Source organism: Tympanuchus pallidicinctus, unplaced genomic scaffold (assembly GCF_026119805.1).
Source record: "Tympanuchus pallidicinctus isolate F22 unplaced genomic scaffold, pur_lepc_1.0 scaffold20, whole genome shotgun sequence".
NCBI lineage: Eukaryota > Metazoa > Chordata > Aves > Galliformes > Phasianidae > Tympanuchus > Tympanuchus pallidicinctus.
Window position 1 is genome coordinate 2,437,567 of NW_026294722.1, and position 25,744 is coordinate 2,463,310.

The following is a 25,744-nucleotide window of genomic DNA, read 5'->3' on the forward strand; positions in this document are numbered from 1 at the left end:
CCTGAGCAGCTTCCCATCCAGAGAAGCAAAAAGCAGATTAAACCTGGAAAGGAAAGGGGCAAGGAGAGGTCCCTCTGGGCCACTTGCAGTGAAGGGCCCACGGCCCAGGGGTCAGAGGTAGCCACAGGGCAGTACAAAGCACTTTGGAGCTGTGTGTTAGAGAAGTTCATCCCGTGCCCTGGGATGGTCACTTCTTGCTTGTTCTTTTTGGGGACGTGCAAAGGAAGGTCTGACATGTCTGACAAGGTCTGAGTGTACAGTTTCTAGACCTTGACAGACTTGGGTGAAGGTGGCCTTCCCTTAAGCACCTGCATACAAGCATCACAGCTTATATAATCATTGTAATTAGCATGGTGCAGTCTTGCTTATTTGGACTCGTGATTACCTGAGAACCAAGGCTGAATTAATCTAAAAGGAAAAAAAAACAACAGTGGATGTCTGTCTCATAGCTACGGAGAAATGTTCAAGGCAAAGGTGGACTTCTCCACTGTTCTTCCACAGGCGTATTTCCGAGGTGCTGTTTTCCCTCAACCTTTTATTCTGTGTACTCTGCAGCAGGCAGCCCTGCCTTGGTGTGGACGTGCAGGTTGTACCACACAGTGCCAGCTGCCTCTGCTGGGCTCAGCACAGACTGTTTTAAACTAGTTTAGGAGGAAGTTTTTCACCCAGAGGGTGGTGACGCACTGGAACTGGTTGCCCAAGGAGGTTGTGGATGCTCCATCCTGGAATCATTCAAGGCCAGGCTGGATGTGGCTCTGAGAAGCCTGGTCTGGTGGTTGGTGACCTGCACGTAGCAGGGGAGTTGAAACTAGATGATCATTGTGGTCCTTTTCAACCCAGGCTGTTCTATGATTCTGTGAAACCCACAGCATGCAGAATTGCACTTTCTGTGGAATCAAGACTAATGCAGAAGAGTTACCATAACAACAACACCACGACATGCTGCTTGCACAAATACCTGAATGGAGTCAGTGTCCTGTTGGGTGAAAAACATTCAACCCATTGAAGGACAGGCTGCTGCAAATGGTGCACCTGGAGTCATGATTTTGTAGCAGGAAATCTGTCTGTGAGAAAAGGCTTTCACAAATTACTGATCAGAATTGTATTGCTCTTCTACCCAAGCAGTGGCGATGCTGGCTGCTGCCACCCACTTGCTGGCTGAGTCCTGCTACTGGGGAGTTGGAGGGTTCATGGCAGCAGAACAGAGCTCTGTGGTGGTGTGCACTGCACAAACACGGGGCAGCAGGAAAAGAAAGGCCCTAAAGATAACCTGGCAAATGACAGGTTATCTTCAGGAATGTGTGCTTTTGGAGGAAAAAAGTGTAGCTATCCAAAGTAATCTAATGGAAGGAGATGGAACAGGAGCAGAGATAAGGGGGAATAGGGCAGGGAAGAGAGAGCAGCGTGGAAATATATAAAATGATGGGGGTTTCTGAAGAGAGGTGATCCCAGCAGTCCAGCAAACAGCCCTGCTGTCCCATCCAGTGGTGGCTGCTTTTAAAATCCCTTAATGACGTCCATCTCCCTTTGTCATTGCAGTTTTCTCCTAAAACACCAATATCACAAGACTCTTTGGCCTATGGAAAGGTTTGGGGGTAGGGATTCCTTTTTTTAATTTTTTAATTTTTTTTTAATTAGACACTTTGCTGGTGTTCAGCATTTTGCTGTCTTAATCCCACAAGGCTTTGTGTTTAGAAGCCAGGCAGCTAAATGCCACACAGTTCCTTCCCCTTCAAATACTTCTTCCACCCAGCCTGGCTACTGTGAGGCAGCTCAGTGCACAGCTGTGCGCAGTATTCCCTCCCATTGAAGAGAACAGGGCAAACCCCACGCCCAGCCCTGCACCTGCATTCTTCTCCTTTTCCTTGCAAACAAAGTGCCAGGCCTTAAGTTTCCTCTAGGTTTCCGTAAGCATTGTTCTAACAGAGATCCCTGTTTATTTGTTCCCAGAACAGTGCTGGATTTTGCTTACAGTCCATCTCTGCTGTTATAAGAAAAGAGCTCGAGTGATTTCTGCTCTGCTCTCTTTGATAGCGATATTCAGCAGTGAGTCTTTGTGTATAAGAAACCCACAAGCAGCAGCTTTTCCCAGCATTATAATTTGTTACACTTAGTTGTTACTGAGCTGCTTGCTGTAACCTGCAGATTCCCACAAGTTTCTCTTGGTCCAGGTTGGTCACACAGTAGTTTTAGGTTCTCTCTGCAGCAAGTGGAGGGAAAAAGGCATCCTCAGAGCTGAAATTTATCCCACTTTAGATCAGAACCATTCTGAAGGGTCTCTCTTCCCCACTGAGCACAAAGGCAGTGCAGGGCAGGTGCGCTGCTAGGAACCCTTCTGGGCTGGCTGACGCCTGCCCTAAGCTGCTCTCCACCTCAGCAGACAAGAAAAGAAATGAATGGGAAAGAAAAGCAAGACACAACAGCAGGAGGTGGGCAAGGAGGCTCAGAGAGAGCAGGCACTGCCTGGAAGTGGCACCCAGCACAGGGCTGGGCTGGGACCCAGATCTCCTGACGAACCCCTTTTCCTGCAGTTTGTAGTGCATGGCGCTCTGCTCTGTCAGACAAAAAGAATGTCATCGTCTATTTCCTTCTTCTCTTCCTTTCCAGTAGTTGCATGTTAATTAAGCACTTAAAATTTTCCAGAGCAGATGTAAAACCAGAAACCTCTAAGTTAGATGGAAAGAACTCAACATTTCAGCCCATGTGAAGTATCCAGCAAAAATAAGCATGTGGGAAAAAAAAACCAAAACATCGTGCAAATAATATTGCTGAGAGAAATATAAAAATTACATGAGAAGGGCAGACAGGGGCATTGTGCAACGGATAAGGAAGGAGAGTCAGGACCGAGGCAGGGTTGTTAATTTTGCTTAGTAAGTACGGCTGCTGAACAATTCCCGTTCCCACCCCGAGGTCTCTGACCCCACAGCACAGCCTCACCACCATCTCATTCCATGCCCTGCACAATGGTGTGGGTCCCACGGCCTTCAGCAGCCAGGCAGTGGGGACAGGAGGGGAGATGGCAATCAGGGATGGGCCCCTTGCCAAGTGCCCTGCCACCAAGCAGTGGGCTGCCCTGCACACAGCTTGACCTCCAGAACCAGAGCAGGATGTGCCCTGCCCCAGCAGCCAACCTCCTGCTGGTGAAGGCACATCTGCTCAGCACCCAGCCCAGCAGTGACCTCCCAGCCCCACGGGGCATCTGTGGGATGCAGGGCAAGCAGCCTGACTTCTGGAGGTCATTAGACGAGTGTGTTTTCAAGGCACGCAGACTTTACTATACCCCCTTACAAGCTTAACCATACTTGGCACGACGCCCTGTGGTGATTTTAATGTGTGGTGGTTACAGGAGGCTTTAATTCCAGCTGCTGTGCTTAAACCAAACCAAGATGGCAACCCATGAGCCAGTGGATTTGGATCACAGCTGCCCCTTCAATGCCAGTGAGTGAACAAACACCTTAAGACACCCAGAAAGGATCCCTGCAGCAGAGAAGAACAAACTTTGCTCAAAAGAGGTTATCAGTGGGACCCCAGGAGACCAGTCACTGTGAAGCTCTACTTCATTCCGTAAATGTTTTGGAAGCAATTACTTCATCTTGTTCTTTATTCACAGGATTCACTTAACTGATGACATTATAGCTCAGTCCATTAAGTAAATGGGTTATATATTTTCTCCTGGTTTTGGTGAAGTAATGTTGCAGTCTATGTCGCTATCATTGTCAGCAGTCAATGGGGACAGATCCTCATTTGTTTAGTGAGGTTTACCTCAGCTGAGATCGTAAATATGATATAATTGGCTCTGGATATTTTATAACATTTGAGCAGGATTAAAAAAAAAAAAAAGAAGAAGAAGAAGAAGAAAGCAAGTGTTATTTTCACAAAAATTCCTGGCAGCTGTACCGTTTATTATGAGAGGAAAACGGAGCAAGAAAAATTGGCGTGTCATTTCTTAAATGAATTTATATCCTCATTTCCTTTAGAAAATGAATCCATGCTCCATCTAGCCATTTTCCATCAGTCTGCAGGGGCAAAGTTTGCAGAGCACAATCGAAGCACACAGTTATAGCGTAGGCCAGCGTGCCACATAAGGCTTTATAATAAGATCCTCCCCCACCACTACTGCCAGTAGCACTTACAAAGGCTTTATTTCCCATCAGTTAGCCGTGCAGCAGGTCTTAAAAGTCAGCAGCAGCTCAGAAAATGATCGGGGACAAGCAGTCAGAACTCTGGTCAGCAGGGCCAGAAGGAATCGGAGGGCGGTCACCGCACGTCCCTGCGCCACCATGGCACTGTTGGGCGCCTCTTTTGTAGCTCCTTTGCAATGTCTCAGTTTCCCAGGGAGGAGAGGCAGCAGGCTGGGGAGATTTGCCAACAGATAAGCAAATTCAGGAGCCAGTTAGAAGCACTGCATTTGGGAACTGTCACAGAATGCTGTCACTCAAAGAAGTTTCTCACAAAATCTCCAGAACAACCTCTTCCTCCCCCACATCCATCCGCCTCCTCCGAGGGGTGGTGGTTAATATACTAAATACAACATAACCACTTGGGAAGCGTTTTGAGTCACCACCTTGCTATTCCTGCAGCCACAGAGACAGAATGGTGGAGCTGATGTCATGAATCTGGTGCACACAGGAACAACCTGGGGAGCTGGGGCTGCAGTTCTGAGGAAAAGGAGGCCCTGGAAATGTCTTCTGGGGAAGTCAGGATGCAGGAAATGCAATGCTTTGTTGCCAGGAAAATGAAAGAAAAAGAGGATAATAGCACTGTAATGTCAGTTCTGCCTGACTCCGGTTTGTTTTAAAGCACTCTCAAATATATTAAAAAAAAAAAGGAGAAAACCTAAAAAAAAATAATAATGGAAAACAGAAAAAAGATCCTGCATTTACTGCCAACAGTTTTTTGGATACAGCCTTTTTATTCTTTTCAGCTGAGATTTTAAAAAAACACCCAAAAAAAGAAGTTCAAAGCCCGAAGTGATTTCAAAACGAAAAGCTGAAGGCTCCTGTTCCAGCAGGCAGCTCGCTGGGACAGGGTGGCAGACAGGGTGGGAATGCCAGACATCAGGTCCTGGCAGCCTGACAAACACGAGGGAGGGCCTGAGAGCAACAAAGCTGGGACACGAAACCCACAGACTGCCGGCGATTTGGGTCAACATATGGCTCAACACACTGACTTTGGCCAACCTCGCCGTGTTTCAGCCTCCAAGGTGCCACCTGCTATTTTCTCACATCAGAACTGCAGAGCACTGATGGCACTATGAAAGCAAAAGCGACTCTCATCACACCGCACACACGTTCCTGTATAAATGGGGAGCTACAGTGCTGTGTACTTACACAACATCTGATCTACAGCTCTCCTGGACCTACTGAAAGCTCGGGGGACTCCTGATAGGTATTTTGGCCATTGAGTGGGAAAGCAGCACTACTGATGTGGGCCGGGGTCCCTCAGCAGTGGTTGCATGAGCCGCTTCCCCCGCCAGGCGCTGTGGCTGTGCGCAGCCTGATGTCAATGGCACTATTATGATTTCACCCAGGCTCGCAGCTCCGGCTGCATTTTCCCTCATTCCCCGAACAGCAGGGAAGGTCTAGACGGGAGCTACAAAGATTTCCACATACACAGACACAGATTTTTTTTTTTCCCCCAAACTGCCTGTTTCACCAACCATGAGAGCAATTCACAAAGCATATGAAGGCTTTGTGCTCTCTGACCTGCTTGGCTGGCTTTCCTCAGCCCGTCCGAATGGCTCTGCTGGCCCAGCCCTGCACATATAGGCAAGCTCGAGCCTCTGTTGTAGACAAGCTAAACTTTGGGAGAAACTAAATGTGGATATTAAAGCTGGAGTGAGAGATACACGGCTGTGGCAGGGGAGAGTAACTGTGGGATGGAGAGAGCTCAAGGCTGGGTCTGGATACACAAGAAGAGAAATCTCCCTAACACCATCTTTCCTTGTACGTGAGATTGGAATCTGCATTTGGATCTGAGCTTCTCTCCTATTCCTCCCATGAGCCTGGGGACAGACAGATAAACGGGGCCCAAAATCTCCACGCGTGGCGCACTGCCAAGGAGTGCAGCTCACAGAGGTCCCAGACCCCCATGCTGCGCCCCACCGCCTGCAGGGAAAGAGCCTCCAGCATTCAAGGGAGCTCCAGTCAGGGCTGAGCAGAGCACACAGCACTGACGTTGCCCTCAGGTCCTTGAGCAAACCATCTCCAGCCCAGCAAGCTCTGGACCACTGCCATGCAGAGACTGTCCTGTTGTGTAGAATAACTGGAGAAGAACAGAGGACACGATAACCTGGGAAGGGCTTTGCCCTGGGAACACTGGCACTCAGGATGCTCAGACAGAGCTGTGGCAGCCCAGCTCACAGCCTGCCCTGGCCCGAGGGCTCACAGCCCCCAGCACAGAGCTGTCTGCACACAGAGCACTGGGGACGTGGGCTCCAGCAGAGCCCAGAATGGCACTGCGCGGTGTGACGGAGCTGCTTGGCAGCCCAGGGGAGTGCTGTGACATCGCTGCGTGACTCTGCTCTGTGAATCCTTTCCAAACAACAACAACAAGCAGCAGGCAGGTCAGAGCAAGCAGTGATTCATGTACTCAGAATGGTTCTTCTGAGAAAAGCAGCCATGACCAGAGGCACTTTCAGCAGACAGCACCACTCGAGCAGACCTGGCTGCTTCTAGGTTCATTTCCTTGAAAGGGCTGATGGCAGCGTAGGCAACAATGTGAACGATATGACAATAATCAGTGTGGGGGAGTTTAAAAAGGAAAGAAATTGGGGGAAGGGACAAAAAACCCAGGAGAGAACTGCCAGGAGGGGCACAAGCACAGTAGGTGTGCTTGTGTTGGAGCAGCAGTTTTTCTTACGAAAGGCATGTAAGAGAATTACAGGAATGAAATATTGAACCAAAATTTTAAATGTGCTAAGAATAAACCACTGCATCTCACACTGTCTCTATTTTAACCAAGTATTTTTCAATTTTCAAACTCTGCCATACGAGAGGAGAAATGGGACATCCCCACATCTCTGCCCACTCCTTGTGTGCACTTCCAGCCCAGTGCAATGGTTCCAGTTATTAAAAAACAACAACACACTGAACAACAACAGAAAAAAAACACCCAACAACCCTTCAGGAAGTGAAAGCTAAAAGAATACGTGTCATTTAATGGTCCCTCCTCCTTAGGTCTGTTTAACATCTTTGTGTCAGGTGCTACAGTTGGAAGCAGCTGCTGTTGTATTGGTGCCTGTTTGCTTTTCTCTTTGGAGTTTGCACAATCCCCATCTCACAATGGAGCGTGCCAACAGTTTCAGTGCTGGAAAACAGAAATAAACAGAGGAACAACTGTTCTGCATTATGCATAGCGACTAGTGAAAATTATTTTTCCCCTTCTTCTTTCCTAATGACTCACACCTTCCAAAATCCCATTAGCTGAAATCCATGTAACCTGCTTTTCCTCTTCGAGTCAATTCTGTTTTTCCCTCTCAACCAACTAACTTCAGAAGAAAAAAATCTGCATCTCAGTCCTTCTCATTCTCTGATAAAAGCAATCTGACCTCCACCAGAAGGGATGGGGAGACCTCCAAAGACTTCAATTCCTTTAAGTGAAGAGCAGCTGAACTTTTAAACATCCTCCTCTAATCCCTCACAAGCTCACATTTCGCCTTTACTCTCCATGGGCTTACTGACAGGGGAATACCTTCCCAGAACGGATGTACCACAGTAATTAATCCACTGTAGATGAGGCGAGTAAAATTCTCACCTGCACCTTATTCTGGAACGAAGCTTATTTTGTTCTGGATTCATGCCTGTGTGTGTGCACAGCTTTTGTTCCACAGCCCTGGCAGCACAGCCCGCAGTGACCCATCAGAGCAGGACGTGTCCCAGCACAGGTAAGCCAGGAGGTCCTCAGAGAGACCAGGCTGCAAACTGCAAAAAGGCATTGGGATTGGAACTGGGTTCATTCCCATTTCAGATGCACAGCCTTACCTACATGTCCTTCCCTGTACACAAACACCTTCAGGAGGGTCTCACTGCTCCATGGCTGTACCTGTGGTGCCAGGCCATTGCTCTGACCCCCTTCTGATGAAAGCAATTTTTCAAGCTGTTTTTCTAACCCATCACCCATCCATGAACCCAGCAGAGCTCCATGGCACCTCTTGGCACTGCTGGTTCCCCACTGCACGCCACGTGCTGCTCTGCCAGCTCTGCCCATCGGCACCCTGCCTTCACACTCACACTCTGTTTTCCCATTTTTTCAGTGGGAACGTAATACTGCTTTGGGGATTCATTAATTGATGGATATGGACAGCTTGGAAAGCATAAAGCACGACGGAGGACTTAAGTGTTATAATTAGGAGCAATTCTCATTCTGATTACAATGAGGTAAAAGCTGGAAGTCTTACATCACTGAAAGATTTAAGCTGATAAAAAAAGATCAGAGCGGGGTCTTATGATTTTCAATGTAAACTTGGGCAGATTCCCTGCCGAGTTACATCTGCAACTGTAATAAGATCATGGAACATGACAACTTGTTATTTCAGTAAGAGATATAGGGAAAATGCCCTTTGAAAAAATTGAACAGGAAGGAAATTTTAAAAGTGTTTTCTTTGGCTCTGAAACATATGCCCGGGGAGAAACTGTTCTCAGCAACGCAGTGGATCTTGAAATATTTACTGGGTCTGGCATTTAACATAATCTTTCTTGTACAAACGATATAGGAAAAACACATACTATCTTAGACTGCAATCTAGTGTGAGGATGAGATGGTATTTTAATAGGGCTGCATTTATCAACTGCAACAAGGGAGGGAACGTGCTCCAACCCAACGCGCCTGGTGGGCAACGCCAGCAAGCCAGCGACTGCGACCGCCAGAGAAGCACGGCGATGGGAGGAAGGCAGACGGACAGACAGCCTGCTGGGAACGAGGGCGGTCTGGGAGGCGAAGGGAGGCACCCCCTGCCCATCGTACCGGGATCCCATCCCCATCTCCACCATCCTAAATGCTCCTGGAAACCTGAATTTCTGACTTGACTTGCAATGGGATTTGCATATCTAGCCAGTGACACTACTATTTTCAGAAGTAATTAAATTTTTAATTACGCTTTTTAATAGCTGGTAGCTCCTGCCTTGCAGTTTTGTTCCTGTCCCTCTTGGACGCACTTTGGAGCAGCACCAGGAGCCTCCACTTCTCTTCCAGTGAGATGTGAGAGTGTGAACACACAGCAAGAAAGGGGAGAACGTGTGTGTCAATGCGTGCAGCTGATCTTGCAGCCACACATCACAGCTGGAGACTGAAATCAGAACTGGGCAGTGCATCTCAGCTATGGGAACATCCCCTCAGCATTTCCCAACACAAGTCTGCAGAAAGAATGAGGAAGCCAGAAAGGCTCAGACCTGCAGTGTGGAGACAGAGTTGGTTCTAGGAAAAGCACACCAGCTTTCCTCTAAATCAGGAGTTGGGGCTGGGTGCTTGTAATTGTAGGAAAAAGGGAAAGTTGTCGTATAAAAGCAGCCACAGGAGAAGTGAAATAAACTCTTCAGAGATGGCTCATGCTGGAGCAGATGCTGTATTGAAAATCCAGAGTGAGAGAATTCTCTGTGACCTTGGGCAAGTCACCCCATCTCTTACCAGCTCAGACTGCCAGTCGGTTACTAAGGCACACCAACCTCCTCATGCTCCTCTCCTCTCTGGAAACAGACAGAGATACAGAAGAATAAGGGTATCTCTTTTCTAGATATCCAAAAGGAGGAGAGGTCTAATAAAACAGAAAGGAATTAGAAGGCAGCTCATTTTGATCCAGGCAGATCCTTCAACCTTTTGAAGTTTAAAGGATCCCTGACTTTCCTGAAGCAGTCCCAAGACTCCCATGCACCCATTTGCAGAGAAAATAAAAGTCCCTCCAGAGCTGGCTGCTCATTAATTTGCTTTTCTTTTCTCATCATTTGTTTGTTAGCTTGTCTGCTTGGGAAGATGGCGTGGGTTCCTATGATTTTCTAGTCATTGCCTAACCCACCTGTTGCAGGGCCCAGCAGCGCTTAATGGTGCTGAGCACCACAGAGCTGCAGTGCCCATAAGCACGTCTGTTCCCAGTCCCTTTGGTGTCACTCCCTCACAGACACCCTTTAATCAGCAGATTTCAGGTGCACAGCAAACCCTGGACTTGTGGAGCACAGCAGTGATGCCACACTGGAGCGTTGCTGGCTGCAGACCCCCACAGGCACCGCTGCATCCCATCCCTTTCCAGCCAGCTACAAACAGCAGCACAGAGTGGCTGTGATTTGGCATCTTGTTACCGCAATGACTTCAGCAGCTCAGGTAACCATTTCCAAATTGCTGCTAATTGCTGTTAATTTGCGTGCGCGGCAGCCCGACGGGATATACAGCCCAGGTGGCAGAGGGCAACGCTTGGTTTTCAGGTCCTAATTTTATCTCACTTTTGAAAGGCAGGTTTGAACCTCCGAGGTTTTGACTTCTTCAGATCCCCTTGTTATGAAGTTATGAGAAAACATTTGTGGTGGGGTGATTTCCTTTTGCCCTAGACAGCTGTCAGGAGCAGCAGAATGGCCCAAGGTAAAATCTGACGTGGGCGAAAGGAATGGCTTAAGCCAGTAAGTTAAAGTGATGGGTAAGAAAGCCTGGGGGAAAAAAATGAGCCAATAATTGCTGAAAACCTTCCTGTTCTGCTAAGTTTATTTAGTCAAATTCGGTGGCCCCTCTCCAGGCCTGCAGCCCTTTCCACACCTTGAAGAGGAACAGTATTCAACATTTTGCACCTATTGTTCAATGACTCTGAGCATCAGCTCGGTGTCAGGCTCTGCAGAACAAATGCAGCCCCTCCCAGGCTGCAGGAGGAGTGGGCACAGAGGGATGGCTGGGGCCCAGAGCCCACCCTGCATTGGTTGCAGCATCAGCAACAGTTCTGGACCCCAGCTCCAGGCTGCCTCTCTCTGAGCACACGTCAGCAGCCTTTGGGGAGGTCGTTGCTGCTTTAACACCTCCATTTTAGGTACTGGGAGATCACCTGCTGCTTGGAGTCCTGAGGTCTGAGAAGTGTGACCAGGTTCATAGCAGAGCCCCCACAGCCTCTCCCATTGAATCAAACTGGAGATATCCATCACCTCTGTGGTGTTTCAAGTTCAATGGGATTCTAAAAATCTCCTTCTTACTCCCCAGCAGTCTGTAGGGGACTCTTTTACCGAGCAGTCTGCATCGGGAATGGATGAACACCCCTCACCAAAGAAGGTGGAAAAGTGGATTAGTGTCTCAGATACAGTTGTCACAGATCACATTTGTGCTTCCTGGACAATTTCAGTTTTAATGAAGAAATGCACATCTCCTCACCTCCAGAAATAATACCACCCAAAGGAAAATCTGCTTGAATTTGGAAAATTTTCAGAGGCATTTGGGGAGGAACACAGAGGACAACTTTTGTCTGCAAGAAAGGATAAAGGACCTCAGTATTTGTTTCAACATTCTGCAAACAGCAGTTGCAACCTCGATGCACCCTTGGCTCTGGATGCCAGCAAAATCCAGAGCTGTGCACAAATATGATCCCACATAGCTTGCAAACTGCAGCTTTTGGGATGGTGGCTGCTGCCACCCAGAGCTGCATGGGGTCCCAGGAATGGGGATTCCTCGTGCCCAGAGCTGCCCAGCATGCAGCCCAGGGCCCACTTCTGCCCTCTGTGCTGCACCCCGGGTCGCTCACAGCCTGCAGCCTTCTCCGTGTTTGGACACCTGCCACAGAGTGCTTCACTTCGCTAAGCAAGCATTTGCAACACAAATATAATTACCTTCCTCTCTGGTAGCCTTTGTGCTTCAACTAATTTTATGGAGCGCTCATTTTCATTCAATTAGAAACTGAAATTATATTAATACTAGATTATTATTATTATTTTTATAAAGACTCTTAAAATTCAGCTTTTGCTTCTTCTGCTAAATGATTGCGTGCAGACCTGTCTCTCTTAGGAGGTCTCAGCCTGAACCTTTCACGAGGCGTTCAGAGAATGCAGACTGGCTGGTTATCAGGTCATACTTTATACAAAGGCTGAATCTTTATTTAATAGTCAGTCTCCTATTGATTCCCACACGCAGCAATGGTGACTAACAGCTGTGATTCATTGGCACCTATTGGTGTCAGGAGGTTGGGGTTTCTTTTTCACGCTTCACAACCTCTTCCCTCTGCTTCCCCAAAACCCACATACTCTAAATACGTGTCTCTTAAATTACAAAGGAACAAATTAACAGAGTGGGAAGGCTATTTTTTTAACAGTAGCTCTACACTTGTAGTAAAATTCACATCCTTTTGTGTGTCCCATCTGCAGATATTTTAGAGCAATGTGCAAGTTTCTAAAACCTCTTAAAGTTACCTGCTATGCTGTTTATCTTTTTTGTTTGTTCATTTCTGTTAGATAGGAAATATGAGATGAAATCAAGTATAGGGGTTATAAGGATTTATAAATGATCCACGACAGGTGTATTTCAAAATTAGCTATTCCTTGTCCATTTTATAAATGCAAACACGCAGAACCCTGCCCAGAATTGATCCATATTACTCCCACTGAAATAAATAAAATCACAGTCCTGTTCATACATAGCTGGGTATTGTATTTTTGATGCAGTTAGAAAGAAACAGCAAGGCAGGAGTCTCCAAACAATGATAATAATAATAAAATCCACACATTTTCACAGTAGTTCAGTACTTCTAAGCACAAGCAGGTTGCACATCCTAGTACTGAAGCTCTGGAAGCTGCCCTGTCCCTACAAAGTTGCTCCAGGCTCTCTTACCAAGGAGCACAGCCCTTCAGCAGCACTGCTGATAGGCGCCAGCCCCCACCTCAGCTGGCTCCAAACCTGCTGCTCATTTTTACACGGAGAGGTGGCTACATCTCCAGGAACCTAAGGGAACATGGAACACGGCCACCAGGCCACTTTTGGTGAACAAACCCTTCTCTTAGATGTGCTCACAGAGAAGCAGACACTAACAATTCCAAGCTTTACTCCTAATGGTGTGAAATCGTTACCTCTACTGATGGGTCTTCCACTCTTTAAGAGCTGTACATGACAGGCAATGGAACCTCAGCTCTTCTTCATACCAGAGCCTCCCCCTGGCTCCTGCAGCCAGCTTTATACTTCCATTTCCCCTTCTCATCATCCTGCTTAATGTCAGCACAAGCATCAGGCATGAAGTCTTGGCCTCGTTAAATCAAGTCTGACTTTTACCACTTGTGACAGTGGGGCCAGCATTTCATTATAGGCCCTCTTTCCCCAGCCCTGAGCAATGGCAGCCAGATCTTAACTGGGGTAAAGCTGGGCCACCATCATACGATTCGTTTAATTAGTGAGTCATGATTTGACAGTTGTAGACACACCACCAATTGCTTCTGTGGAAGTCTGAGCCCAGTAAATCCCAAATATTTGAAATTCAAGCTCAGATGTAACCCACCGTTCCTTTTTTTCCTTTCTTTTTATTTTGCTTCAATCCAGTCTTAAAATCCCTTCCCTTGGAGCCTGTCAAAGCTGCCTCCCCAGGGCTCTCCCCATTGTGCATGTCCTCGTGCAGTCCCTCTGCAGTACCCAAGCCATGCAGTGGATGCTCAGACTGAATTAGCAAGCAGGCCTGCGTTTGATCTGCAAACATAACTCCAGCTTCACTTCCATCCCCTTAATGTATTCCAGCCTATGCCTGGGTAGTTAAAATCTTCAATTCCTACCACTCTCTCCTTTTCACATGCCTGTTTTATTTGCATAGTCATTTCACAGTCCAGTTGTTCTTTCTGGTCAGGTGGCCGATAAAATATTTCTATTACTAGTTTACTCTCTGAAACATCTCCAAGTGTAGCCCATAATGACATAGCAGGCCCGTTCCAGCCTCTCTCAGATCCCCACACTCAAAGGCTAATAAATCCTTTTTCTTCTCAAATAGCTCTCTCTTCTCTCATTCCCTTCTCTTCCCCCCACCCCCAAACAATCTAAACAATATCTACTCTTAATGTTAACATCTCTGTTATCTTCTAAGGAAACTGCAGTTGCATCCATACCTATTTCCCAATGGGCAGTGCCTACATGTACAGCTCAACTTGTAGCATCCACACCAAGATGCAGCAATAAGCATCCCCTCCTTCCATTCCCCTGCACCTACAGCCCAGCCCTTTCCTGACCGCATCTGGGACTGATGGCTTTGCCATTCCTGGTTGGGGTAAGAAGGCCTGATTCTTATTTCTGTCCATCTCCTGTCAACTCTCCAATTCTCCAACTGCTTCCAATTTGTCTGGGAGGAAGGATCTGGTTAGAGTCAGGGATTTCTACTTTTTAATGACTCTTCTACTGTATCCCATAAATATATTTAACGAGCCTTTCCCACTCCCACTGAAAGAAGCCATCCTTCTGTCAGTTGTTATGTAGGCTGGTTACACACAGCATTGTGAGATGAACCTGATGCTTGGAGGTGAAACTGTCCTTGAGGTGTGCACTGTGTATTCTGACCTGCAATGCCTTACATTCCTCCATCTGTGCTTCCTCAGCATGTATTTCTGCCGCAGTGGGAGAGTGAGTGGTACCTTGGCAGGTTCTTGTGCCCAGCCAGGTCTTTGCAGGCAACCAGAGTGGCTTAGGAGTCACTGCCATGTGCCAAGGGTTACTAGTGTGTCATTAAGCACCAGGCCAAACTTTGAGGAAGTTCACTCTATACTAAACATAAATATGCTAAAAAGGAAATTTGGCCCTGAAATGATTTGGTGACTACAAAATGGAATTTCAAATATGTTTCTATTAGTGATCTGGAGGAGAGCGAGGGAGGATGTGGAGAGCTACGGCCAGTTCACAGCACCTAGCAAAAAAGGACCAGCCAAAAAGGGAAGAGGAGCAATTTCCCTCCTTTCCTCTTGCAGCCCTGCTGCAGCCCTGCAACTGCATTCTCCAACACACCCCATGTTGCTCCCTGGCACCCAGGGAATCAGCTGGATTGTGCACCATAGCAAAGCTCTGCAAACACTGTGGTTGTTACTGACACAGGCACACATTCCCACAAATACCACTGTCATGCTAGATACATCCAACCAAGCAGCCAAATGGTTTAAAGCCAAGCAGTGGTCTCAGAGCCAGTAAACTACAGCCTTTGGAAATCCCTAAGAACTCCAGAGGCAGAGTGCCCACTGCTATGCACTGTCCCATGGCTGCCACAGTTTCCTAGCTATGAGTGATGCTGGTTTTGCAGACTGTGCCACATCTGAACCTGCCTGTCAGGCTGTGACAAATGCAGCCAGAAGCTTTGGATGTGGTACCTCCAGAGTGCAGCCTTCCAGGAGAACTTGGTGACATCCAGACCAGAAGGACTTGGTGCTGTACCTGGAATTACCAGTCTCAGCCCACGGGAGTGAATTTGGGAACATCTGAGGCACATCTCCTCTTCCAAATCTTGGAAATGCTCCCACTGTGGTTTCCCAAACGCCAATGTTGACACATCTTGTTGGGCCTTAGAACACAGCAGTTGGACTCGGTCTGTACTGAGTCAGATGGATCCCACTTTTGCCCTGAGTCTATTAGCGTAACATTTTAGTCCCTCTCGCTCTTCCAAACTGACACACAGTATTGCTGAAGTTCCTAAAAATCTGGGATTCTGCTTTCCTTGGTAAGCCCAAAACATTTTTAAAAGGTTTGGAAGAAGTCTCAGAAGTTGTCCTGAACGAGGTCTGATTCATTCCTCCCATGGATGCATGCCTTGCCTCAGGGGTCAGATACCAACTCAGAGGCAGTAGCTGTTAAGGGTTTGATCCTCCCATAGATTTTGTATGCGACTGAGATAAATGAATTTTACATCTTTATCTAACTTTTCTCATCTGGACAATCGGCTACTAAAGATTATTCAAGCCCATACATTCAGTGAGACCAACTTTTCTGTTGATCACGCTGTACGCTCAGAAGAGTGAGTTTATTAGCAGTTAACTGATCACACAGCAAAATAAAAGTATTAAAATGTGCTTTTCCTCTTCTGAATCCTACCGTCACTTCTGAGAATGGAGGCAGTGTGTCAGGTGAGGTCACCCAGTGCCTGGCAGTGTCACCGCACTGTTGGGCGTTCCATGGCCACACCAGCTCCTTCCCCAGCACATCGCACAGCCCGTCCTCATACCAGAGAGCTGAACCAAAGCTCGGCTGCAGAAAGGTGTCACCCTGAGCCACTGCTGGGAGGAGGTACCATGGTGCAGGGCCGAGCACAGGCTGTGCCATCCCCACTGTCTGCCCTGCCGTCGCTAAGAAGCACATGGGCCACATGGCAGGGTAAGGCTCAGAGTAATGTTGGGCAGCTCTCCCTGTGGAGGGACCCAGGTACTTAATGCTATATGGCATACAGGCACAGTTTTGCTGGGTAAATGACACAATTAAACGAGGCAAATGGACAATGACAGACAGCGGGAAAATTATATTGACTGTAATGTTTACAAACACTCGTCACCTTCCAGCTCACTGATGAATTGGTAATTTTTTTGCGGGAAGAAAAGATCCCCCTTGCTTTAAAGAAACCTATTGGATGAGGCACAAGGGAGACAACTAGACATTTAATTCAGTTTGACCAGCTCTGTCATCACGGCTCTTTGTTTCCCCATCTCTCTCTTTCTCTCTGACCTTTAGGACTGGGCAATTGGTGGCTGGCTTTTATTTATTTATTTAGACCGGGTCAGATCAAACAGATCCTGCTTCCCGCAGATAACGTGAGCGCAGAATATGAATGCAGACTTCCTCTATTGTGTCCCTTCGCCTCCCTTCCCCCCCCTGCTCCCCCCCACCTCCCTGCCTGCACGCTCCTTTGCACAAAAGCACACCGAGTCCCCACTCAGCAGCCCACCTTGAACAAAAACACTCCAGGACTCTCGAAACAGCAGAAGTGCTAATCAAGCAGGGCCCTGTGCTGTGTGCTTCTGCAGTGGTTGCCTGGCATAGAAATGGGCTGTCTGGCCGCAGCTATGAGGTAACGTCTGGCTTTTTTGCCAAGCTGCAGAACTAGTCAGACACTCCCTGGAACAACATTTCTTCAGGAAAAAAAAAAAAAAGTTAGGCAAGAAATGATCTTCCAGAAACTTCCTTGCATCTTTCTGTGTGGGTTTTTTTTTTTTCTTCCCTTTTTTTTTTTTTTTTTTTTCCTTACAAAAAGTTATATAACCGAATTACTTAGAATGCAATGGCTTTCGTCAGCTGATTTGGGGCAGTAATCTTACGAAACTGATTTCTCACACCAGGCACACTGGAAATTTGGAAAATGGAAAAGGGGAAAGAACACACCGACACCAATTACGTACACACAGGGATGAACCCCACTCTTTTTCCTGCACCACAATCTAAGCCCATCAGCTATTTTTGGATGGGAGCTGAAACACAGCAATACGAATGCATCAAGGCAGAGCTAACCTGCAGCTGCAGCGTCTTTTTTTTTCAGCGCCGCCAATGAATCTAATTAACCAGTTAGAGGGACGGTTTGTTGTGCTGCAGCAGCCCTTCTCTTTCCCTGAGAAGTTCCTGATATAGTCAGGCTGTGGAGTATTCCTGATTTAGACTATTCTGCTTTTTACAATGTCACTGACTGCTTTATTCTTTTTTTTCCTGAAGGAAAGGAAATACATAGCTCATTTTCTGCAGTGAAGGTCGAAGAATAATCTGAGGAGATGTGGCTGCTCCTTTGGAGTTTGAAAACCCCTTATATCAAATATGTTTCTCAGTCAAGAATTCCGGCTGTCCCGAGGTGACACCCCTTGAAGAGTTAATTCCTGAGAAGCAGCAGCCTTGGAAAGGTACAAGGAGGAATGTCTTGTCCTCGGGATAGGAGCAGCCAATGAAGCCGGGTGCTGGTGATGTAATGCAGCAAACCTGGTGCATCATTGGTTCCGGAGGTATTAGACTTGATATGATTTTGGAGAGTTGGGTGAGAGGAGTTTTTTGCAAGAAGAGCCTGTAAATTTCCCCGCATCAAGGACACCTCGCTGAAATCCTGCAGTGCTCCTCAGCTGGGCACATCCGGCCGGGAAGTTTGCTCTGATGATAATTCTGTCTGGTGTCTTCTCGGTACTGTTTAGCTATTCTGCACTCTGCTATCTGGGAGGCATTTCTCTGAAGTCAGCCTGTGCTGGAATTACTTCTCTAGCCTGCCCATGAAATTGAAATGAATTTTTAATAAAAAGCAGTTGTTTTTTCTCTGACTCACCTCTGAACTCTTAATTGTTTCAGGCACCAACTTCCATTCCCCCAGCTTCTATTACCTTCCGAGGTTTTCATCTGCCCAGTCTTATTTCTTTAGCTGATTACTTCATGAGGAGATGGCTGATGATGTCTTAAATGAACCTCTCCAGTCTGGGCTTGCTCTGAAGGGAGCTGCTCACAGCCCCGTGGTGGCAGCCCAGCAGCACAGAGCCTTTTGCTGGGCTGCAGTGTTTGCATGAGGCAGCAGCCCTCACTGCCGCTGCTGACGGGAGCAGTTTGCCCCAACTGCAGCCACATTCAGTTCCAGGATCCTCTGACATTCCCATCCCTTTCTCTCATCCCCCATCAGTGAAGCAGTTCTCATACAGACGTTCACATGTGTGGCTCAGTGCTGCTGTTATGTGCTTGATTTCCAAACAAGAATAAGAATCCCGAATTTCCCTCAAAACAATGGGGTAAATATAATTTCTGCTCAGGTAAAATCAAAGTCTGTGTTCTGATGCACACTTCCGAAAAGATGTAGAAAAAACCCAAAGGATTTACTATTCACAAAAAAAAGTCAAGCGTCCCAAACAATTGACTCCAGCAGTGAGCCATCTCCCCTCACCTCCCACTTCTGTCTGAAGGACACCGACACAATCCCAATGAAACCAGCTCACGTTAGCAGTGTGTTTGAGCAGCAGCAGAGCGGCACCTTCCTGAGATCAAACTACCACACTTTGATAAGGAGAACATAGAGATGAATGGAAGGAAACTTTGCACCTCCTCTCCCTGCTCTGTACAACCTATGTACGATGGTGCCAGCGTTCTTCTGCCTTCTTCATGTGAGTAATGCAGCCTTAAAAACCTCTTAGAAAGGGATCTCAAACTGTGCTGGAGTGTCTGTGCCACCGCCCAGCTCATCTAATAGCAGAAAACTTCTCCTAATATCCAATCTAAATCTTTCTTGCTTCCTGCAAATTAAGCTGATTTATTCTTAAGCGGATATCCTACCTCTACCAGCCACCATCCTCCTCCAATCTACCAGCTTTCTACTACCATACTGTTGCCATACTCTTCCTTAAACCTTTCTTCCCCCAGACTGAACTAATCCACTTCTTTCCATCTTTTCTTTTCACCCATGGTATCTAAATTTCAGATACTTTCTGTTGTCTTTACCCTGAGATTTTGTCTCCATTTTTTTGGAAGTTTCCAGAAAGAGATATGGCCCACCGTGCTCCTGGCAGCGTGGTGCTGCATCCTCTCCCCCCACTCACAAACACAGACAGGAGGAGCTCAGATGTCTTCTCTGAATAAAGGCTGATAGAAGCAAGGGAGAGGAATGTCATCCACGTAGCTCTTCTGCTTTGTGACATTTTGCTGAAAAAGCATCCCTGTTTGAATGTTCTCACAAAAGGAGAACTGGGCACACTGCACCTCCTCGGCTTCCCAGAGGAGCAGCACTGCCCAACATCCCCTGAGGGAACATTTCTGACCACTCTGCCCAGCGTTTCCACATCTCAGCACTCATCTGGACATCCCATGTGCTACCCGCTCATCTGGTCTGGCTTTCCAGTACCATTGTGCCAGAATGTCTCATAAACGCTGGTGAGGTGATTGTCATTAAATGGTACAGGAAGGAGGGATTTACTAGCAAGCTGTTGAAACATACAGGAAATGAAGGCTGCAGTGCAGCAGCTCACCAGTGCAATGCATACCGTGGTTGCAAGAAGCGTTACCAGGTTGTTTCTTTCTTCTGAATGCACGGGATGCAGACCATCCCTGGTCATCTTGCTGGTCCTTCTCACTTGAAGCCCATGTCTGTCATCTCTGCTGACATGGTAGGACTTTGTTTCTGCCATGTCAGAGTCGTGACTTCTGATTTCTTTCTTTGTTGTATTAAGCAAAATGAGGTTTTGTGTGCTACTTTGATAGAAAACAGTGCATCACTGCACTACATCCTAAGTAGAGGTATAAAATGAGCCTACAGTACAAGTGCACAAGATTGAGCTTACAAAGCCCCACCATGTAATTAGTTTTAGCACTGTTTATGGATTTTGATAACGAAGCCTGTGATGTTAGAATGTAATGACGATGAAATCCACATCCAGTGATCCTACAGCAGCACCAAGAACACCTCTTCTTTTCCAGGCCTTCCTACCTCCTAACAAGATGTTCTTGTGTTGGCTTTGGAAAATTCACATTGCAACAAATAATGTGCTGTGTTGAGGCCCTGCCCTGTGTGGAGAACTTGGGAATGGCCGTGCTGGGTGTTTGCTGTGTGGTTTATAGAAATGCATCTCACTTGCGACTCCAGCTAGCCGAGCGGCTCAAAATTGCTGTAATAACAGTGACAGCTGTGTTTGGAGTTGGTTTTTGTGTATGTGTGTGTGCTGCTTTGCTACAGGGAGTCTTTCCATTTACTTCAGGTAGTTTGAGAAAGGGCCTTTGGACTAGCAAATATCTTTTGCAGCACAAACTTTCATATGAGCCAGCCATTGACCCAAACCGCAGGGAACATGCATGCACACAGGGAATAAAAGTAAACATTTGAAAATACGGCTGTTTCCAAACAGTCTTCTGTTATGGCACAGAAGTCCAGTGGATAACCAGATACACAAAATGCATCACTACATTTTTCCCACTGCGTTGAGAAATCCACGCAAACTGAGCTCACAGAAATGTCGTCCTGCTCACAGCCGCTCCTCAGCCACGTCCCCAGAGGTCCCCGTCACGGTGCTTCTTAAAACCTGTCTGCAGATGATGTGCTGCAGGGTCACAGCAAGCCCTTTCTCTTGCATCCCTGTGGGGCACAGTGCTCCCCTGGCCCCAGCACCACCAGCCAGCCCACTGCTGCTGCACTGCACTGCATCCTTTGGTGCAGGCAGGCCTGACCGCACGGACAAACACAGCGCCTCACCCGCAGCAGTGACTCCTGCAGCAACCCCAATGGAAGATGCTTGGGTGTCTGGTTGCCACCGTGCTTCTTCACAAATTGCTCACATTTGAAAGCAGAAAAAATTCCACTCCACAGGACATAAAGTGTCAATTTAAGTGTTAATTATATTTTCATATCAGAACGTAAACTCCAGTTTGTAAGAACATGGGAGTCCTTAAAATATATGGCAATAAAAAATGGAAACAGCTAGTGTTCTTGAATCAATTTTCACATTTATAACTTTAAAGAATAGTTCCCTTTTTCTGTCTCACGTTGTCAGCTCTGTATGGCTCTCTGCTTGCCTTGTCATTTCATCAAGAATATGTCAGCCTCCCATTTGCAATGCTTCTTTCGATTAAAACAAATATCCCAAAATACCACCGCCACCAAAAAAACAGCAGAAGCAAAGTCTTAACAATATATTAAACCACATGGGCATGGTCATCTGAAAGAAGATGACAAAGTTATTTTATCAGCTATGGGGAAGATTCAGGCTGTAACTGTGAAGAGAGTATCCTTATCCTGCTACCAATGGCTGCCATCCATGTGTACGCACCGCTGGTCATTTCCAGAGGTCATTTGTGAAACACAAAGTATGCCGTAGAGATCATTTATCATAGCATCTGAGGGCTTTCTTGGGAATCACAACAACAGGACCTTCCACAGAGATGATTTACTTTATTTATTGGATTTCAAAATTCTAAATCTGTCCAAGGTCATCACGGTAATGAGAAGCACGAAGTTAAAAGATGCTGACTGCAGAGTTTGCAGAACCTTTCCGATACCTTCTAAGCGCTCATTTCTAATTCCTCAAACTACTGACTTCTTATTTTTAAGCTTCTCCAAACTCCCACAAATCCCAGGAGCCCATCACAGCCTTCCAAACCTCTAGCAGTACATTTACTTTCTTCTACGTTAACTACTAGACCTAATTAAACAACACTGTCTCATCTGAGTGGATGATATTCTTACAGGCTGAATACAAATTAAAATTCCAGTTCTGTTAACATTCAGGTCAGTTAATCAGAATAAACCTCTTTAAGAACTGGAAGACTAAAGTGATTTCAAAGTCAATCATACTCAACACATTTTTAAGGATGTCATTTGTAATATTCTCTGTTGGTTCCCTTTAAATAATCATAAAAAAGAACTAACTGGTCTCAGATCAGCCTAATTCAATGGAAGGAAAATGGAGAATTTTCAGTGAAGGGTTGCTAAAGAGCTTCAGTTTCCAAAGGGCAGGCATGCAGCCCTGCGTGTGGAAAATTGTACAGACAGTTGCCAAAACAGCATGGGCAAATTAGACATCATGCACATAATGAACTTGTTAGAAGACTAATTCAAGATTTGCATGTGGAAATCTGAATGTAGAGCTGCATTATTCCTGTGAATGCAGATGTATCTATTAGCTTGTGTATTTTAGCAGATGTTATTTTGAAAACAGTACCCTAAGTCCTCACAGTACAGAAATTAATAACCAGACTTTCTTGGAGTGCTTCTCTCTTACATAGGACATAGAGCTAGACACTCAGAAATGATGAGTTTTCAACCCACCCTCATAACAGAAATTCCACATGAGGGAAATTGTATGTATTACTTTTACCTACTTTTGTTTACCTATCAGTGAAATGGCTTAAATATTCCTTATCTGCCACCACATGCACGCTGTCAGACACAATTAGTGCTTGTAATTCACTTTAAGCTCTGCAAATGGTTGCATGTTTTAGAACAGAATTAAAACTCGAATTGTTTAACCCGATCATTTTCACACTGCAAATGCCAATCACTTGGCAGTAACTTTCTCACATGAAAGAGAGAGAAAAAGAGGGAGAAGGAAACAGACAGCCATCCAGGTATGCTGGCACACCTGGAGGTGGGCTGGGCCTCCCTAATTGGGGCTGGCACATCAGTAACGAAGCGGGTTTTAGATGAGGGTGCACAGAAGAGCACAGAAAGCAGAAGCACAGAAAGGCCCTATTTGTGCTGGGGAACGAACCCTCCCACTAATTGCTTCAAATGGGGACTTTCAACATGTACGTGCCATGGCTGATTGTTTTAGCTCTCAGCTGCAACGATGACAAACGCCGGCTTTGCTTAGCATGCAGTTTGCATATTGCTCAAATACATATAGCTGCTCAGGTTTTAGGCCCTGGAATCATTCTTTCTAAAGTGCAATGCTATTTTCAGCTTTATCTTCATTTTATTCTCATTGAAAATAATTGCTGTGATTTAGAGACTGTCTAATGCCCTGTCGTTATCTCCAGATCTCTGGTAGTATAAGTCTGCTGGCATCCAGTAGAGAACCTAAAAGCTGCACAGATTTTCAAGTTGCAGCGTGTTAATCTTGTTCAGTATGTGGAACGATCTCTCTAATTGAGAAGATGAATGTGGCCCAGCTCTAGATGTGCTTCTTCTGTGTTTGCATTTGAAGTTCAGTAAATGCAAGGAAAGGGAAAATAAAGAAATAAAGCAACAAAATAAACCAAAAACTAAAACAACAACAAAAAAACCCTCTGCAGAAACAAAATGAAACTGAGGTAAGTGTTGGCTTTGACGTCAATAACCTGATTTGATATGTCCTGCCTGAGCGTGCTCTGTCCATAAAAACTGAAGATGAATATTATTCAGATCACCTTGCAGAGAAAGAAATTTGCTTGTAGGAATTCTTGAAGTACAAGGATAGTGGAATCTTGTCTTTGTCTGAGCCATTAGCCAACCTTTGGCTTCGTTATAAGACAGTGCTGCTGGATTTGTGCCTTAACCTGTTGCACTGACACAGGAGATGGAAACCAAGAGGCTGAGATCGACTCAACTTTGCTTGAAAAGTAACAGATCATTGTTTTCTGACTGCCCAGTCAGCAAGAAAAGCAAGAGGGAAACACATTTTACAACAAAATCCATAATTTTTGTCTGTCGCTGCTTTATTTGTTCCATGTACCCGTTCAATAGCCCCTTCAACTGCTCGTTTCTTTCCTTCACAAGAAAGAAAACACTAACTTTTCCCAAGAGAAGTCTCAGAGGTCCCTGCACCAGAGTGCTGGCACCATGCAGTGCATCACACCCCACATCCCAATGCCCCCAGAGCTCTGTACATGCCACACTGCCCTCTGGTTCTCAAATCCACCCGGGGGGGTCCTTCCTAAGAAATCTAGTAGAAGCAGCAAAACACAATCGCATGGATTCCAAATGGCTGGTGCACATCACACCTCCCGTGTTTTCCCTCACTCTGCTCCTGCTTTCACCTGGTTGGCAATACCCACAGGTGTGGTTTGTGTGTGAGATGAGCCAGGTTGAGAGGCAGGCTGTTATCACTGCTCTCGCAGTGCATGTGATTTTTTTTTTTTATGTGTTCCTACTTGTAATTTTATCGCTCGGTTATTATTTCACAGCGTATTTTATTGCACTTTTTACTACAGGAGTCTTGTGAGTATTGCTGTTAGGTATCAGGGAGCAAGCTTCAGCTGCTGCAGTCTGCCAGTGGAAACAGGCAAGAGGTGCCCTGCTGAAGTGGAGCTTTCTGTCTCTGGGGTCTGCATGGTGCAATGTAACCTCAAGACGCCTGGCTTAGTCTATTCTGAAAGCTGTCTGCAGCGCTGCTCCGTGCACATCCTGCACAAGTCCCAGGTGGAGAGAGCTGCAGGCGGGTTGGCTCTATTATCCAAATCGGGTCACTCATTCCTAATTATTTATAACCTCTGTCTGCAGCGCATTGCGCATCGTGATGAGCGCACTCTAACGGGAAACTTCTTGGACGTCCAGCTCCTGCTGCTTTCTCTCACGAGGAATCCCAAGCAGAGCTCCCCTCGGGCTCAGCAGACCGCCACACTGCCGGGCCTGGGGGCACAGCGGCGGTGGGTGTGCTCCCTGCTGACCTCCCACCAGCCGCAAGAATAACATTTCCAGGCTCCTTGTAAAGCTGCCGATAATGAGGGCTCCCTCGTTACAAAGTCTAATTATCGGAGTGCGATTGTAGGGGACACAACCTTAACATACAGGCTTTTGTGACCCTTTTCTTCACCCAGTTTATCGGGATGCTTCTCCACGTTGGACCTGGCGGCGTGCAGTGCCCATCCTTGCTGAGCCTTTCCCCTCAGTCCCACACCAGCAGTCAGTTGGAATCAGTTTGATGAATCGGCGGGTCAGCAGGAGAGAAACAAGGCATATTAGTCTTTAAGCTCCTTAGATAAAGTGTCCCAATGAACTCTGGCAAAAAAGAGGAATCAGAGTGGGACCCTGCGGTTAGGGGAGGGGAATTAATGGCCGTTTGCTGTTTTTATTTTAAGGAAATCAATGGACTTGCTGGAGACGGGGTGATGGAACACACAGCTGGTAGAATGGACAGCCAAAGATCACTATTTTCCTTTTAAGCAAATCAATGTGTTAATTGGGATTCTGGTGGGATTCTGAAGCTGCTAATGGAGGTGGGGGCCAGTGGAGGATCATTAGTCTTTATTGTAAGGAGTACAGTTAGTTAATTGGGGTGTGATTGTGTTGTTGAAAGAGAGAACAACAAAGAATGAAAAGTGATTTTTAAAAGCTGTCACTTTAAGCTCTCTCTAATGAAATGGACTTATTAAAAAAGCTAAGGAAAGATATAATTTGTTTCTCCTTTAGGTCTTTCAACTTGTGAAGATCTTCATT